This window comes from Dipodomys spectabilis, unplaced genomic scaffold (genome assembly GCF_019054845.1).
Source record: "Dipodomys spectabilis isolate Male_0828 unplaced genomic scaffold, ASM1905484v1 ptg000188l, whole genome shotgun sequence".
NCBI classification, from domain to species: Eukaryota; Metazoa; Chordata; class Mammalia; order Rodentia; family Heteromyidae; genus Dipodomys; species Dipodomys spectabilis.
Window position 1 is genome coordinate 1,644,173 of NW_024870865.1, and position 19,724 is coordinate 1,663,896.

Consider the following 19,724-nt stretch of genomic DNA (forward strand, 5'->3'; position numbering starts at 1 on the left):
TGTCCTCTCCTCCTGACATCTTGCACAGAACCTTAAATCTACAGACTGGAAATCCATGCTGATGATAACTCAGCTCAGTCAGTCAGCACTGGGGCTGAAGATTCTGACTGCATGGTTGGGAGCCCTGCTCTACCACTCACTAGCTGTACATTCTGCTTTAAATTATTATCTCTGCTTTGGCTTCCTCATCTGCAAAATGGAGAAATAATCATATTTACTTCATGTATGGTGTTGTTAAAATGATAAATTTCCTTCATATAATGTCAGAAAGCTGGACAAAATCCCTAGCATATAATAAGCTTGCAATAAAGGCTACCCACGATTATTTGTTTATCTTCAAAACGTAAAGGATTGTGGGAGAGTAACTCTTAAAACACCCTAATGTGAAACAGATCGTTCAGATGGCTGAGCACTGGAGCACTGACAGGGAAGTCTTCAAAGTGTGTTCTGTAGAGTCAGGCTGAGCTCTTCTAATTGAAAACATAGTATGATATTCTTTCATTTGTTTTTCAAAGTGCCTTCACCTACAAGCACTAAGAAGAAGTAAAGCAATAAGAACTAGTGTTGTTATATATATATTTGGCCTTGCTGGACTCAACGTGCTAGCCACCACAGGTTAGCAGCCCAGCACTTCAGAGCAATCCTGACAACTCAGCAGACCTTGCAGAAATCAACCTTTCTTTTTGTTTTTATTTTTTTATTTTTTTTGGTCCGGTAGAGGGGCCTGAACTCTGGGCCTGGGCGCTGTCCCTCAGATCTTCAGCTCAAGGCTAGCACTCTACCACTTGAGCCACAGCGCCACTTCGGGCTTTTTTCTTTTTGCTTATGTGGTGCTGAGAAATCGAACCCAGGGCCTCATGCATGCAAGGCAAGAGCTCTACCACTGAGCCACCTTCCCAGCTGTCAACCCTTCTTTTTAATGTTAAAACCATAGTCATTTTATCTCCGAATAAATAGCAACCTATAATAATGAAAGCAATATTCTGACAGGTAACAGGTTTTCATTACTCGCTACCAAATAAACACCTCTTCTTGTTGCAGAATTTAAAGGCAACTAGAAGGTAGATGCCAATTCTTCCAGGGCTCTTAAATATACAAGTCAAACTTCTTTAAGCCTGGTTAGTTTTCTCTGCTGATCTCTACATTACCAAGTCAAAGAACATACAGGACATACATGAAACTAAGACTCACACCTGTAATAATAGCTATTCAGGAGCCTGAGGATCAGAGTTTGAAGTGAGCCTGGACAGAAAGTCAGAGATTCTATCTCCAAGTAACTAGCCAAAAAGTTAGGCTGGAGGTGTGATTAAAGTGGTAGAGTGCCAGTCATGAGCATCCTGAGCAAGGAAGTCAAGCAAGAACATGAGGCCCTGAGTTCAAGCCCTCCTTCTAGCACCAAAAGGGGGAAAAAAAAAAACAGATATTTTGAAAAGTGTATGCTTATTCCTATAGAAACTGATAAGCAGCCAGAGACTCAGTATTAACTCTAAAGGCCACTTCAGAAAATCCCTTAGTTTGCATTTGATGTGTTTAGACCAAATCTTTAGCTTAGAATCCCTTTCATTAAAAGAAAACTCAGTAATTTAACTTTGAATCATTGTATAGTTACATATTAGGCTCAAAAGAGACAATGAGATTTTTCCTGACTTCACTGTACCATCATGAGAGCATTCCCCCAAGTTACTTTTCTTTAAAGATTGCGAAATACGTTATTAAAAAAAAAGTAGCCGAGCACTGGTGGCTCACGCCTGTAATCCTAGCTACTCAGGAGGCTGAGATCTGAGGATCACGGTTCAAAGCCAGCCCGGGCAGGAGAGTCCATGAGACTCTTATCTCTAATAAACCACTAGAAAAACTGCGGCTCAAGGAAGGAAGGAAGGAAGGAAGGAAGGAAGGAAGGGTGCCCCCACCCTCGTGTCACACAGCAGAAACAGGATTTGAACACAGCTGATCAACTAAGCTTGTACTCTCACTCCCTACATTGTACTGTTCTTCCAATTGGGGGTGGGGGGGAGATTGACACCCAAAGTTAGTACATGATGCTAACTTGTGACTTTGCATTTATGTTTCTAATCCTTCTAGGAGAAGCACTTTTTTGTAGTATCACATTCTCACATTTGCACTAAATCTTAGGAACTTTTTTTTTTTTAATGTGTATGCCAGTATGGAAGCTTGAACTCAGGACCTTGAACTCTTGAATTTTTTTGGTTGGTCTTGGGGCTTGAACTCTGGGTCTGGTCTCTCTGTCTTTGGGCTTCTTTTGCTCAAGGTTAGCACTCTACCATTTGAATCACAGTGCCACTTTTGGCTTTTTTTTCTTTTCTGAGTAGTTTATTGGAGGCAAGAACCTCATGGAATTTCCTGCCCAAGCTTACTTCGAACCACGATCCTCAGATCTCAGCTTCCTGAGTACCTAGGATTACAGGCGTGAGCCACCAGCACCCACCTTCTCTTGGCTTTTGTGCTCATATTTGGCTTTCATTGTACTTCTTGAGCCAACCCTCCACTTCCAGCTTTTTGCTGGCTAATTAGAGATAAGAAGCTCTCAAATTTGTCCCCCTAGATTATCTTCAAACCTCAATCCTCAGACCTCAGACTCCTGAGTATTACAGGCATGAGTCACCAGCACACAAAACATTTTCTCTCCTTTTTTTTAATTTTTTTTATTTTATTTTTTATTGTGAACATACTGTACAGAGGGGTTACAATTACATAGGCAAGATAATGAGTACATTTCTTATCAAGCATTGCAGCCTCCTCCTTTGTTTATCCTTCACATCCCTTCCCAACCTCCCCCCACCCCCGCCTCCCCACCCAATCCTCTCCCCTCCTTTTTTTAATTTTTGAGCAAAAAATAATAAATAAAAAAAAATCTAAAAAGCAAAGGAACACTTTTCACAGTCTTGTTAACATTTAAACGACATTATTTCTATGATCCTTACAAGAGAAATTCAAGCAAAAAGTCTATCAATAATAATTCAGAAAAGTTCCAAGTAACAACACACACTTTATCTCGCTGAGATAAAATATTTCATAGCATAAAAACAAGTATACTGATAAAATGACAGAATATAACTTGTCCTCAGAGGACTATAAGGAACAAAAGTGTCCTGAAACCTACCCAGTCTCCTTTTATATGCTATATTCAGTATTTCAAATAATAACCTCATTTCCTGAATTCAATGCCACTTGTTTGGGAACTATCTATTCCCTGGGTGTCTAAAATCTGTTAATTTAAAATTTTTCCTGGGCTGGAAGGTGGCTCAGTGGTAAAGTGCTTGCCTTGCATGCATGAGGCCCTGGGTTCGATTCCTCAGCACCACATAAGCAGAAAAAGCCGGAAGTGGCGTTGTAGCTCAAGTGGTAGAGTGCTAGCCTTGAGCTGAAGATCTGAGGGACAGCGCCCAGGCCCAGAGTTCAGGCCCCATACCTGGCAAAAAAAAAAAAAAAAAAAAATCCTATACCAGAAACTAATATCAAAAGAAAGCTTTCCAGATATATTTTATGTTAAAAATTATTTAAAAGTCCCAAACTTTAAAGCATTTCATAATTTTTGCTTTTATAAATAGTTATAAAGAACTATCTTCCAGAAACATTTTAATCAAAGTCAAATTTAAAGAAACTTCTGCCTAAAAATGATAAAACTGAATATTGTTTTGAAATAATAATCTGTCCTGAACTATTAGAAAGAGATGTATAGCATGTTACTTTAATAGGCCTAAATGAGAAAGGATCAATATTATTTTAATTTTTAAGGGACTGTTTATGAAATGCAATCATCCTTCATTAAAAATGCAAGCTGTGCTCCAGCAAGAGGTTAGCGTAAATGATTCATGGAGAGATCTCGCTAGTATAATCTTCCTCTCCTGGGAGCTTCCTTCCGATGTCTCATCAAACCACTCAAGCTATTATTAAAAATGCCTCCCTGTGATAAAAGGGAAAAAACAATGGAAACCCACTCCCCTGCCCCCCTTACCACAGCCTCTCTCATTTGAGTACTTTGTATCTTTTCAGTTAAAAGCAAAATTGATTCTTCATATTCCACAGTTTTATAATCATTTCTTTGCACAGGCAGTTTAAGTTATGACTATTTTATAGTATTCGAAACAAGGAATTCAGATTCTTTTTTGTCAAAAGGTTTTCGTCCCCATACCTATTCTGGCATTTCAGTGTGAGTGTTCCTTTTATTGAAATTAAAGAAAATCTGCCTTTTATGTGATGGATTTTTAAGGATTTTAAAATGTTAACCCATCAAAGTCAAGACACTTCAAATTTAAATTCAATTCTCTTCGATTTAAAAATGCTAATGAAAATGGCTGTTTCAATGCAGAAGCATCTGGCTCATTATAACGCTAGGTTTTAACTAATAAATCCTTAATTATTGAATTCTGGTGTTGGATTTCTTTCTTGTGGGTAAGCCAAACACATACTGCTGCGATTATAAATACGTGGGATAAATCGTTTAACTACATGCCATGGAAAAGCCTTTCTCGCGATGCATTTGAAAGAGCACCATTAAACGTTCTGGACTCTGGTATATGCAGGTGCCACATTTATCGGCTAGCAAATATTTGACTCTGCTGAGTACTCAGGCATAATACATAGAGTAATTTGTCTGCTTGTGCAAATGGACCAGGTTTTTTCCAAGCACATTCTCAGAATGAATGTGTCAAAGCTAAATGTAATCATGTGCCCTAGTTCTGGCTTTACAAAGCAGACTCTACCTCACCCAACTTGATGCTTTTATTAAGGGGTTACTGAATGTATTTAATCAAAGAATTAGTGCACATCGTGATGTCTAGGAAAAGTTGAAAGCCCTGAGGAAATGTTTGGTTTTAAGCCATAATATATGCTAGGGAATTTTTCATTTTGCTCTCCTACCCCCAATTCCTTTTTCTTCTACTGAACACTGTACAATGGAGCTGCAGACTATGTGTGTTCAATCGTTAGGTCTCCCTGAAGATTCATTACAGTGACATTAGAAAGTCAAATCAGGCAATTCTGCAGAGTGATGAAAGCTAGCATATGAAAGAAGGTTAATACAAAAGAATTTCATTTTAAACAGAGGGCATTTAGGACTTTAAAAAGCAACATTATGATAAAATTTTTCAAGGTATTTGTTCTGGCATTAGCCAGTGCTTTACAGGTCTAATTTCAAAGATGCTGTTCCAGGGTGGGGGAAGAGGGAGGGAGGAGGAGGAGAGGGGGAGAGGGAGAGAGAAAAAGGGAGGGAGAGAGGGAGAAGGAAGGAGAGAGGAAGAGAGGGAGAAAGGGGGAGAGAGAGAGGAATGAGAGAGATAGAGAGAGAGAAAGAGAGCGCGTGAGCACAGCACAGCACACACACACACACACACACACACACACACACACACACACACACACACACACACACACACACACGGGGAGAGGCTGCATGATCAGCAAGGTCTGCCATTTCACTGATCCTCACACCAAACACACTGCGGATGCATGTTCTCCCTCATCCTCGGGGAAAGAATCCACGCTGTGACTGTGCTTATGAGGCTGGATCCAGAAATAAGTACAAGTCACCAAAGCATTCTAAAGGGGTTAGAGGGGTTTTATGCCTTGCCTTTCTGAGTAGAAATAAATCTGAAGAATCTTCACATCTTAATGCATACTTACATGACAAAATCAGTAGGTTTTTTTCCCCATCATTACTAGCAGGAAAATCCCCTAAGGCATCCCGTTTAACTGGCACTTCTGCTAATATTTCCCCTCTCTAGACTTGGGGTTCAATAAGCTCCTAACTAATCATTTATTTGTTTCCACTAGTTTATAGGTAACCAAAAATAAGAACTGCCTGTCTATTGAAGTGAAAGTCTCTTTGTTCCAGTACAGGCAGTTTACAGAATACAAATTTCAACTTAATACAAGGACGCACCTTTGCATGAGCAAAGCCTAAACAGCACGGTGAGAGAAGAGCTGCTGGCAGTGGTAAGGGACATGAAAGGGGCCGTCTTCCGTTAGAGCTGCCTCTGGCCACAGCACACATGGACTTTGTAGGCCACTGGCTATGCTTAATTTAATATGAAGCTAAATACAGTCAAAACATCTGGTGCACCACTGATGGTTATCATGACAAATTAAATCTGACATCATACCAAATCCATTCATTAATCTATTTACATCTCTCCCTTTTATTTAAAACACAAAACTAAAAATGTACATTTGTTTTTCAACTTCTGACAGTCTTCTATTGTTTAAAAAAAAAAAAGGCAGGCTTTGTGGGATATGTTTATACAAGTGGGCTTCTTCAAGTAAGAAGTACTGCAAATTTTCAAATTTTTGTACACAAAATGTCAAGTGCCCAGACAAGTATTGATCCCTTTTGTTTACGGTTCCTTCGCTTCACCCTCCTCTGAGAAGTCAACGTGAAGACTGAATGGTGTAACAAGTAGCACCGGAAATTGGCTCAAAGAATATAAAAACAGATAAAGCAGACAAGTTCAGTGACAACCTGCAGAGGAGTCATGCTAATTTTCTAGACAAGCTTATCAGCAAGGATCAACTACAGGTTTAGAATCAATTTGGAAACATTTCTCAAAGGTAGAACTGTGGCCAACTACCCAAAACACTGGGACTATCAGCAGGGGAAGATGTTAACAAAAGATCCAAATTATCCATTTTATAATAGCTATAGGCCAAATATAATTTTATAAGCAACTATTTCATAAAACAGAATTAGATCATATTAAAAAGATGCCGAGTACCTTAAGTAACTACAATATTCAAATTATTATATTTTTATTACATACCTCTAAATGACAGTCAGTGAAAAGTTTTTAATTCTAGTGCTTGACCCTGTCTTTTATACCCAAAGGATCAAACTCTTATTCTGCAACTGAAGAAAGAAAGCATGCCTTGTAATAACTTCAGTACAATCAAAATGAGAACCACATTTCTGTTTAACTTTTCTCATCTTGAGTTGTTAAAAATAGTAAAAATAGTGCATCAAACCATCATAAGTCTGTCCTTTTATTATTGGTAATATTCTATCTATAATATTAGTCTGCTTTGTTAAAGAAGTATATCTTTATCAAAGTTCTTGGTGATAATAAGGACCACTGCAACATTAGGAAAAAAACTGCAATTATATTAATTTTGCAGTGAAAATGTTATAGTTTAGTAGATATGAAACTTCGAAAATGATTCCTTCATTTCCAAAAGCCATTTAATTTTTCCTCACTAACTGAATGATAAAGAAACTACTTGCCATTCAACACACACACACACACACACACACACACACACACACACACACACACACACACACACACAAGCTTAGATATCTATAATCTCTGAATCTCAGGAAACTGAAGGAGAATCATGAATTCAAAGTCTACCTAGGCTATATATTGAGACTGTCTCAAAAATAGTAATTATAATAATATAATTAGTAAACTAAGTACAAAGCAATTTTCAGAACCTAATAAATATATCAAAGGAAGTGTTTATCTGTAGTTATCTGTTTCTGTTGAACAGAATTTATTTCCCGATACAAGCTATTTTCTACTCACAATTAAGTGAACAAACTCCATGGGCTACTGCTATGTTTGGATCCTGAATGTCTCCCAAAGGCCTATGTGTTAAAAGCCTAGTTTCCAGCCTGTGGTACTTTGAGGAGGTGATGGGAGGTTTTAGATCACTGAGAGCAAGCCCTCTACCAGGAATGTTTGTCCCACGTCTATTCTTTCTCTCTCCTTTCCCAGTTAAGAGGCAAGTGGCTTCATATCGCCACATACTCCCTTTCCCTGATGTGACCTGACAAGGCTCAAGGCACTGAGATCAACTGACTCTGGGCTACAATCTCCAAAGCTGTAAGCCAAAATAAACCTTTTTTCTTTATAAGTTGATTTATCTTAACCATGTGTCAAAGTAATGGAAAGCTGATTGGTACAGTTGCCCAAATCAAATTCTCTACTGCATCAATCATTAATACCATACATGATGTTTCAGCAAAAAGCACTGAGAATTTATAGAACGTCCCTACCTTATCCAAACAAATACAAGAGAAAAGGAAGAAAAACACAATCCATTCACTGGGAGTGGTGTGTATATTCCAGTTTTCTTGACTCTCCATAAAACTATCAAACCTCATATCAAGAAGAACAGTAAACAGAGCCGGGCAACGGTGGCTCACACCTGTCATCCTAGCTACTCAGGAGGCTGAGATCTGAGGATCTCGGTTCAAAGCCAGCCCGGGCAGGAAAGTCTGTGAGACTTATCTCCAATAAACCACCAGAAAACCGGAAGTGGCGCTGTGGCTCAAGGGGTAGAGTGCTCACCTTGAGCTGAAAAGCACAGGGACAGCGCCCAAGCCTAGAGTTCAAGCCCCACGACCAACCAAAAAAAAAAACAAAAAAACAAAAAAGAACAGTAAACAGGGCCTCACTAACCATTTGTATCCAACTGGACATCAGAGTTTTGTTTTTAGTTCTTCAGCATTACTTCAATCAAATACCAACCATTTTCTAAGTCTATTCACTCAAGACACTCTTCATAAAGATGGTAAGCATTTGACAGTCATATAAGGACACCAGGTGCTAGTCACAGTAGCCAAATATGGGATCAACCTAAAATGTCTATCACAAGCTGAATGGATAAAGAAAAGCACAGTGCACACACGCAGAGCTACTAAGCCTTTATAAAGTATGGACCTGGAGGACATTATGTTAAGTGAAACAAGACAGACACAGAATGATTTCACAAACATGAAATCAAAAAGCACTGAACTCAAGCAAAGCAGAGAATAGAACAGCAGTTTCCAAGAGCTGAAGGGTAGTGGGAATGTTGTTAAAAGGGTATACATTCTTAGTTAAGAGATGTGAATTTGAGATCTACTGCACAACTGGTAAATGCAGTTCATAATATATTATGTACCTGAAAATAGCGGAGGGTATGTTTTAAAGTATTTTTACTTCAAAAATGGTAAGCGGGGGTGGGAATGTGGCTTAGTGGCAGAGTGCTTGCCTAGCATGCATGAAGCCCTGGGTTCAACTCCTCAGCACCATATATACAGAAAAGGCCAGAAGTGGTGCTGTGGCTCAAGTGGTAGAGTGCTAGCCTTGAGCAAAGAGAAGCTCAGGGACAGTGCCCAGGCCCTGAGTTCAAGCCCCAGGACTAGCCAAAAAAAAAAAAAAAAAAAAAGGTAAGCATGTGAGGTAATATAGATACAGAGGATATGGATATATATATATATATATATATATATATATATATATATATATATATATCAAACAGCTTAATTTAGCTATTCATAATGTACACACATTTTTAAACATGTCAAACAGAGAAAACACATACAATTTGTCAATTAACAAGGAAGGGGCTGTTCTCTCACCTGAACATCAAGACACTAACTAAAAAGATATTTATACAAATTGTCAAGGAAAGTGAGAAGTATTATGAAAAGGTTATGTTTTTCTTTCAGAAAAATAAAATTTTACTGTCAATTACCCTCCAGACACATTAATTTAAATATAAAATCCTAGGGCTGGGAAGGTGGCTCGGTGGTAGAGCGCTTGCCTTGCATGCAAGAGGCCCTGGGTTCGATTCCTCAGCACCACATAAGCAAACAGAAAAAAAAAGCGGGAAGTGGCGCTGTGGCTCAAGTGGAAGAACGCTAGCCTTGAGCTGAAGAGCTGAGGGACAGCACCCAGGCCCAGACTTCAGGCCCCACGACCGAACCCCCAAAAAAAAATAAATAAATAAAATAAAATATAAAATCCTACCAGGTGCTGGTGGCTCAGGCCTGTAATCCTAGCTACTCAGGAGGCTGAGATCTGAGGATCATGGTTCAAAGCTAGCCCAGGCAGGAAAGTCGGTGAGACTCTTATCTCCAATAAACCATTCAAAACCGGAAGTGTCACTGTGGCTCACGTGGTAGAGCGCTAACCTTGAGCTGAAGAGCTCAGGGACAGTGCCCAGGCCCAGACTTCAAGTCTCACAATCAACCAACAAAAAGTCTCACTGACTTTCCTGCTGGGGCTGGCTTTGAACCTTCATGATCTTCAGATCTCAATCTGAGTAGCTAGGATTACAGGCATGAGCCATCGGCACCCAGCTTCACTCTGCTATTCTAATTGTGGATTGTGTACAATTATATACCTACCAGTTCGACTGAAAACAACCTTAAGAAACTAAAAGCCTATGTACTGTCATGCTGGTACCCCTACAGTGCCAGTACTGGAATAGCTGAAGTAGAAAGAGGATGGTTTCTACCCAGGAGGTAGAGGTCAGTCTTGGCAAAATATTAAGTAGTTTCGAACACTCAAACATACACACACACACACAGAGAAAGATAAGAGAACTTTGAGAACTAGCCAAACAGAATGCCTGTAGAAAAACAATATGAAACTCAAATGCAAAGAGCAAGGCAATCTTCCTCTTATGTGTATTATATATCATTTGAATCATTTCCATCACTCACCACAGTCTAGAGAAGTCAGTTTGCATAAGATACCAAACAAAACCTTAACTGAATGAGGAAAAAGGGTCTTGGGTCAGCAGAACAGCTTTGCTAAGCAAGTGTCTGGAGACAAGGATTTAAAGCCAATCTTTTCTGCTCTCTGGCTCATGCCAATAATCATTATGGTTTATCATCTCCCCAAAAGGGAACCAAACTGAATGGGCCACAAAACCACCCTCTCTGCTGAAGTAGCACTCCTATCTAAAAGCTCAAGGATTTTCAGTTTCATCATGCGCCATGCTTGGTAAAGTTATGACTTGACAGTAAATTACAGAGCAATCGCATTCCATCAAGGCTTCAGCTACCCCACTCCCAGTGTCTTCAGCCTTCGCCTTCCCACAGCTAACATGTGGCCATCTGTCGAGTAACAAAAGTTCTATTTATCATCTTTCTAAAATCAGCACCTCCTCCTGTGTTCCCAAATCTTTAGTGATTGCCACATCCCTACTCATAATTCCCCATGTAAGATTGGCAAGCACTGTGTCCAACTGACTTCACCTGCAGAATCTCACCTCATTTCCATGACCATGTAGGAAGGTCAGATTCCTACCACTTCTCACCCCATCTACAACAAGAATCATTTGTTTTGTTTTGTGTTTTGTTGTACTAGGGTTTGAACTCAGGGACTCACGTTTATGAGGTGGGCATTCCACCACTGAAGGCATGCCTCCAGCCCTGTTTATTTTTAATTTTTCATATGATTTTTAATATAATGAATCCATCTTGAAATACACTGTTCCTCCATCCACACTATTATAAAAGTCATAAGCTCAGTATAAATGTAGCCCTCGGTTTGGCTGGAACTTACCAATTTTTTATCTATTTCAATTTGCAGGGGGTGGGGGGGAGGTTGTGCCAGTCCTGAGTTTGATCTCAGGGCCTGGGCACTGTCCTTGAGCTTCATTTTGCTCAAGGCTAGTCCTCTACCACTTGAGCCACAGTCCCATTTGTGGCTTTTTGATGGTTTATTGGAGATAAGAGTCTCCCAAGGGGCTGGGAAGGTGGCTCAGTGTTACAGTGCTTGCCTTGCATGCATGAGGCCCTGGGTTCAATTACACAGCACCACATAACCAGAAAAGGCTGGAAGTGGCACTGTGGCTCAAGTGGTAGAGCGCTCCCCCTTGAGGTGAAGGACAGCACCCAGGCCCTAAGTTCAAGCCCCATGACAAACCCAAAAGAAAAAAAAAAGATATTTCAGCCAGGTGGCTCACGCCTGTAATCCTATCTACTCAGGAGGCTGAGATCTGAGGATCATGGTTCAAAGCCTGCCTGAGCAGGAAAGTCCGTGAGACTCTTATCTCCAATAAACCACTAGAAAACTGGAAGTGGCCCTGTGGCTCAAGTGGTAGAGCGTTCGCCTTGAGCTAAAGAGCTGAGGGACAGTGCCCAGGCCCAGAGTTCAAGTCCCAGGACCAGAGGAGGGGGGGGGGGGGGATTTGAAAGCCAGGCACTGGTGGCTCACTCCTGTAATCCAAGCTACTCAGGAGGCTAAGATCTGAGATTATAGTTCAAAGCTAGCTCAGGAAGGAAATTTATGAGACTCTTATCTCCAATAAATTTCCACAAAGTGTGAAGCAAGTTGTGGCACAAGTGGTAGAGTGCTAGCCTAGAGCAATAAAGCTAAGCAAGAGGGTGAGGCCCTGAGTTCAAGCCCAGATCCTAGCATACACACACACACACACACACACACACACACACACACACACACACACACACACACACACACACTCTAATGTATACACACATTCAAATACGACTAACTATAGGACTATATAGGAAGATCAGGGGAAAGGGAGATGGAAAAGAAAAGACAGGGGGTGAATAATTTTAAAATGTATTGCAACCATGTAGGAAGACAGCATAAGGAATCTCACTTTTTTTTTTTTTAAAGAAAGAAGCAATTTCAAGGAAAAAAACAAAAACAATGACATATGGAACCATGGCTTCTATATCTACAACTTCAACCAGCCACCCAAAAAAAAAAAAAAAAAAAAGTCTATACTGCTCAGTGGTAGAGTGCTTGCCTCACAGAAAAGGTTGGAGGTGGCATTGTGGCTCTAGCCTTGCGCAAAAGCTCAGGGACAGTGCTCAGGCCCTGAGTTCAAGAGCCAGGACTGCCCCCCAAAAAAAGTCTATACACACATATAGTTATTTCTCTGATTTTCTCCAAACATTATAGTACAGCAACTATTTGCTATTGTATTAGGTATAAGAAGTCTAGACATGATTGAAATACACAGATAGATAAGTACAGGCTATAAGCAAATTTTGTATTAAGGCCTTGAGCGTCCACAGATTTTGGTGCCAATGGTAGGCTCTGGAAAAGGGACAGCTCTACTGCACTTTCAGTAGCAGCCCACAGAATGGAAGACTCAGTAACCTATTCAAAGGCACGAAGTCATAGGCAGGTTGCCTAATGGCAAATGACGAAGCACAACTGTCCATTCAGCTACTCAGAGGCTGAAAGAAGACTGCTTCAGCCCAGGAACAATGTAGTAACTGTCTGGCGAGAACCTGCCACTCTCCATCATGGGAAAACCTCACAAAAAATAAGTAAGACATCCTAAAGACCCTCAATTCTGAGTCATACTAACAAATGTCAAATGCAATTGTTATTTTTTAAGAACACTAATCTACTGAACATTTTCTTCTAAGAGTTTAAAACAACCATCACCAAAAGTTCTGTTCGCTAGAATACAAAGAGTTGGCACAACTGAGCACAATGTCTTCCTCAGAAATATACCTCAAAATGTTCTTGTGATGATTAGTTTGGTAGTGTTGTGAGGTAGAGCACTTGCCTTGAGCTGAAGAGCTAAGGACAGCGCCCAGGCCCAGAGTTCAGGCCCCATGACTGACAAAAAAAAAAAAAAGAAACAAAGAATAAGATTGTAGACCACCACCAGTGGCTCATACTTGTAATCCTATATTATCAGTAGGCTGAGCTACAAGGATCACAGTTTGAAGCCACCATGGAAAGTAAGTCCCTGAGACTCTTAGCGCTCTCTAATCACCAAAAGAGCTACAAGTGGAGCTGTGGCAAGTGGTAGAGCTTTAGCCTGGAACAGAAAAACCCGGGGACAATGCCCAGGCCCTGAGTTTAAGCCCCAGGACTGGCACACACAAAAAGAAGGAGAAAGATTGCATATTCTACTTTCATAAGAACCTTTCCTTTGATAAAAATTTGTTTTGTTTTTCAGGAGCTCAAAAGAAAAATCAAGGGCTGGGAAGATGGCTCAGTGGTAGAGTGCTTGCCTTGCATGCATGAGGCCCTGGGTTCAATTCCTCAGCACCACATAAGCAAAAAGAAAAAAGCTGGAAGTGGCGCTGTGGCTCAAGTGGTAGAGCACTAGCCTTGAGCTGAAGATCTGAGGGACAGCACCCAGGCCCAGAGTTCAGGCCCCACGACCGGACTCAAAAATAAAAAAAAAAAAGAAAAATCCAAGCAGAGAATGTAGCTAAGTGGAAAAACACCTGTCTAATGTACACAAAGCTACAGGTTTAATCCCCAGTCCTTAAAAAAAGAAGAACAGGTATGAATTCAAAGGAAAAAATAGGATATAAAAGAGGCATTTTCTTTATAAATAAAAAAGTATTTCCTTTAAATAAGATTATCTAGTCTGGTCTTGTCTGGTCTGGCCTGGTCTGCCCTTTTAGTATAGTCTCAAGTTGTATTAAGCAGAATTTGGTTGACTGCATTTACCAAAAAGAGATTTAAAAATTCTTAAACTCAAAAAATGTTACTATTATTTGACATCCCAAGTTTAAAATGTACAAGTCAAACATCTGTCTAAACAGAGATGTTTAAGAAATATTCCATTCTTTGAAATGCCATAGCAATAAGATGAAATTACATTAAATCATATCCAGATGGAATGCCTTTCATAACAATTCACAAGGAAACAAAGCAGATGCTTAAAAATAACTTATTTTTCTAAAACTCACTAGTAACTGGAGGTAAGGAAATATCACTCCTATGTAAAAGTACAAATATAATATCATTTCCTGAATTTGTAACACATCAAATAACATTTTTATTCATATTTTATTTTTAGTAAAGTTATTTTCTTTTTGGCTGTAGTACAGTTTTTAACTAGGGTTTTATACCATTTGAGCCACATCCACAGGACACATTTTACTTTTTGGAGGGAGGAGGGCGAGTGGATTCAAAGGTATTTGTTGAGCGCCTGTCACATGCTGGCTGCTGTTGGGGGCTCGGGGCACAGGAGGGAGAAGCGGGGCACACAGTCTAGCCGTCCACGCGGGTGCGCGGGGCCGGCTGCCAGGCCCACCTCCCAGACAGCACAGAGGACTGAAGTGATCTTTACTGAGGAACCCCGGGGAGGGCGGGCGGCTACACAAGCTGCTGCTGCTGCTGCTGCTGCTGCTTGCTGCTTGCTGCTGCTGGCGGCCTTGCTGCTGCTGGTGGCCTTGCTGCTGCTGCTGCTTGCTGCTGCTGCTGGCGGCCTTGCTGCTGCTGCTGGTGGCCTTGCTGCTGCTGCTGCTGCTGCTGGTGGCCTTGCTGCTGCTGCTGGCGGCCTTGCTGCTGCTGCTGCTTGCCGGCGGCCTTGTTGGCCAGATCCTTGGCTTTCTCTGTAGCTGCCTTCTTGGCTTCCTTGGCGGTCTCCGCGAGCGTTCTGGAAGGGGCCTCCCTTGCAGCTTGGCCAGGATATACTCAAAGCCCTTCATCGTCTTGGGCACGTTGCTTTTGAACCGGGCAAGACCAAATTCCTGGATGGCTCTGGAGACGCCCAACAGGCTGGAGGAGGCCCAGGCTTCCCGGCGGATTTCGGTCCAGCTGCTGTCGGGGTTCACACAGTAAACACACCCGCCGGGCGTGGTTGATGTTCCAGGCGAAGGTGGTCATGGTCTGATTCCGTGGGTCCACAATCGAGTCCTCCAGGATGTACACCGCGTGAGCAACACTGGCAGGAACAGTCGCTCCGCCCGGCGGGGGCATCCTGTTGGTCTTGATCAGGAGTCTCCGGGACAGAAGCTTCTGGTCAGGGGTGACCTCCCGGTGTACTCTGCCTTCTGTCAAGACATGGTTGCGGTAGGGGTTCGGGTCCCAGGAACTTCGGAGCACGCTCTGGCCCAGGAAACACTTCACCATCGTCCCGGCCTGGGCGGCTCGGGCCTGGGTGGGCTTGGCAGCTCGGGTGCGGCCTCAGGGTGCGGGGCTGGGGCAGGGCTGGGGGGGGGGGGGGGGCCGGCCACGAGGGAGTGTTCCGCCACGCACCCACATCTGACTTTCATGAATCAGGTTTTTATATATTTAAACTTGTTATGAAACAGTCAAAACATATAAGCTTTAGAGAATAATATAAACAAAGCATGAACAAATATTAAAAGCCTAATATTGGTCACGCATGTCCCAGATTTTTTTGTAAAGTAATTTATAGCTGAGATATAATTAGGCCTTCTGTACTTTTTTTTTTTTTAAGCTGTTCAAAGCCAGTCAAGGCAGGAAAGTCCATGAGAGGCTTTGATCTCCAAGTAACTACCTAAGAACCAGAAGCAGAGCTGTGGCTCAAAGTGGCTCAAAGTAGAGCACTAGCCTTGAAGTTGAGGATAGTGCACAGGCCCTGAGTTCAAGCCTCAAGACCAACACACACACACACACAAAACAGAGCCAGAGCCTCAAGACCAACAAACACACACACACACACACACACACACACACACACACACACACACAAAACAGAGCCAGAGCCTCAAGACCAACAAACACACACACACACACACACACACACACACACACACACACACACACACACACACACACACACACACACACACACACACGAGCCAGGCACTGGTCGCTCAAGCCACCAAACAAACAAAAAATGGTTGAGATCATCAACATGGATAAAGCTTTGGCTGTGACTCAGATGATTTGGAGGAAAATAGTATTTAGGAAAACGTGGGGCTCCCATTTTATCTTTTTTTTTTCTTTATTTTTTTTTGTCAGTCGTGGGGCTTGAACTCTGGGCCTGAGCACTGTCCCTCAGCTCTTCAGCTCTACCACTTGAGCTACAGTGCCACTTCTGGTTTTCTGGTGGTTTATTGGAGATAAGAGTCTCAAGCACTTTCCTGCCCAGGCTGGCTTTGACCCGTGATCCTCAGATCTCAGCCTTCTGAGTAGCTAGGATTACAGGCATGAGCCACGGGTGCCCGGCTTCATTTTATCTTTCTACATCAACACAACACAGCCAGCAGTTAAATCCTTTTTGCTCTGTTTTCATTTTACTCATGTGCATCTAGAAAATCATTCTTGTAATCAATACTTTATTAACTTTAATGGATTGAGAACATACCTAAAAACCATTCACTCATCTAGCAATTTTTCTTCACTGAGGACAAAGTAGAAAACAAGACTGGCTTGCTTTCTAGCATGTGCAGGGAAGTCCTGTGTAAATAATGAACATGAAACAAATAAATGCAAAATCCATTCCAGAAAAGTGCTCTGAAGAAGTCATGTGAAAAACCCAGCAGTCATCTTTCCAGTCCAATCCTATCTTTAGAATCAGCCTCTAGGAGTCCTTGGATGCTGTACACACTGAGACTTATTTAGGGGTGATAAATTCATATTCCAATGTGTTCATTCCACAAGCTCATTTTCTGTGTAAATATTTTCAATCAAAGCAGTCTACAAAACACATGTACAGTTCCCAAGGACTTCATAAAGGAAAATGCAAGGCCCTATATGTGCCATTGTTCTGTTCCCACTTAAATGTCCGATTTGGTTTCATGCTTAATTAAGAGAAGAGGGTCAATCATTATCCTTTTTTACTGAAGAAAGGGAAATGAAATTATCTTGCTGTAAACAAGGAAAAATAAATAAATAAATGAGTATGGACTGCTGAGGCTCTGGGAGCTCCTTTTACTGTAGGGGAAGGGCAGAAGTTGATCGTGGATCTGGTCTTTGTATCACTTCCTCCAATAGAACATTTACATTGAAGATACTGGACAGTTACAATGTAGTAAAGGATATAAACTTGGTATCAATGATACCCAAGTCAAGAGAAAAAGAAAAGAGAAAGAGAAAAAGTAATTACACAAAAGTATTGTCCCAGAGTTTTAACACAATATCTGGGCAACCATTCCACAGCTTCTAGTGAACACTTTGCCATTGGTTCACTCTTCCTTGTCACCATCGTCCTGCCAGGATGAAGGGTGAGGGGAATGAGAGGAGAGTTCTTAGGGGCTCTCATCTCCTTGAACCACCCACCTGCCCAGCTAGCCACCCTGTCTCTCTCCGCACCACTTACTGCGAGCACTTCTCTTCCCACAGTGTTCAGCCATCCTGAGCACTGCCACAAGTTTTTCTCCATACAACAGAGCTTTCCCAGCTGTTTCCTTCCTGTCCCCATCTTTCTGGTGGAACTTCGCTATTTCAGCAGAAAACAGAAAGGGTAGAGGTATATGCCAGTCCACAAGTTTTAGACAATGGCTCAAGTCCTTGGAGAAAAGTCGTTATAATATTACTATATTCATTTTACAGCTCAAGATAAGTACATGAAGACACTGCTTTTTCTCTTACACTACATTTTAGATGAAAATATCAAAGGCTCCCAGAGCTGGTAGTGCAGCTCAAATGATAAAGCAAGCACTAGGCTCTAAATTCAAACCCCAATACCACACACACACACACACACACACAATCTCAAAAACTTTCCAAATACTCATCTTCACCTCACTTAGGGACAGGTCACACACACATTTTATTAACAACTATAATTAAAGAACCATATGGGGCCAGTCACCAGTGGCTCATGTCTATAATCCTAGAAACTTGAAAGCCTGAGATGAAGAGTATTTTAATTCAAGACCAGCTCAGACCAAAAGATTCATAAAATTCCATTTCAACTAATAGCTGGAAGCAAGTGGCATATGTTTTGTCATCCCAGCTACATAAGAGGTGGGTCAGAAGGATCCCAGTTCTAGGCATGTTCAGAAAAAATAGTTGAAAAAGCCCATCTCAACAGAAAAAGATGGACATGGTGGCAAACATCTGTCATCCTGGCTATCACAATAAACATAAATCGGAGGATGACGATATAGGCCAGCTCAGGTACAAGCAAGACCCCAAAAAAGCCAGAGCAAAAAACGGTCAAGGGTCTGGTTCAGAGTGCCTGCATGGCAAGCACAAAGCCTTGAATTCAAATCTTAGTATACAACACACACACACACACACACACACACACACACACACAAACACACACACACACACACACGGAGAAGCACAGTGCAGTAGTTATAAACAGTCTAGAGTCCAACTGACTGGGTTCAAAACTTGGTTCTAGTAAGGTATGGAGGTGTACACTGAGATTGTAATCCCATCATCTGGATGGCTGAGTCCAAAGCCATCATGGGCTACATAATAAGACCCTATATTATTTTTAAAAATTTTTAAAAAGACAAAGAATACGACGAAGAAGAAGATGAAGAGGAGGAGGACGATGACAACGACAAGGAGGAGAAGAAGAAGTAGTGGTGGTGGTGGTGGTGGTGGTGGTGGTGGTGGTGGTGGTGGTGGTGGTGGTGGTGGTGGTGTGGCTCAAAGTGGTGGAGCACTAGCCTTGAGAAAAAGAGCTTAGGGATGGCACTCAGGCACCAAGTTCAAGCACCACAACCAACAAAAAGATTAAAACAAAATTTTGCAAAGGCCAGGTGAGGCTGTCTGGTTGTGCAGCTACTGGGCTGGAATCCAGAGGCAGGATAGTCTCAAGCTGGACTAGCCCAGAAGAAGTTAACAAGACCCTACCTCAGAAACAAGACAAACAGAAGGACTGGGGGCATGGCTCCAGCAGGCACAAAACTAGATTAAATCCCCAGTACTGTCCAAATTTAATAGAAACACTTGCATTTGTCATTTCTGAGCTGAGTAACTCTGGGCAAATTACCAGATGTCTCTGTGCCTCCCTTCTCCTCCCACAGTTATAAAATGGGATAATAATACCTATTACATAGAATTGTATAAAGATAAAATTCATGTAGAACAGTGCTGAAAAAGTACGAAATGTATTTTGGGGGGGGGAGTTGTTTGGTTTTTTTTTGTTGTTGTTTTGTTTTTTGTCGGTTGTGGGCCTGAACTCTGGGCCTAGGCACTGTCCCTCAGCTCTTCAGCTCAAGGTTAGCCCTCTACCACTTGAGCCACAGCGCCACTTCCGGCTTTTTCTGCTTATGTGGTGCTGAAGAATCGAACCCAGGGCCTCATGTATGCAAGGCAAGCACT

The 19,724-nt window shown here is 41.7% G+C and overlaps 1 protein-coding gene and 1 pseudogene across 2 annotated transcripts in view; both read right to left on the minus strand.

Moving 5' to 3' along the window:
* Rere (arginine-glutamic acid dipeptide repeats) overlaps positions 1 to 19,724 on the minus strand; it is a 394,753-nt gene that overhangs the window by 342,690 nt on the left and 32,339 nt on the right. The window lies entirely within an intron of this gene.
* Positions 14,677 to 15,599, minus strand: LOC122121421 (annotated as a pseudogene).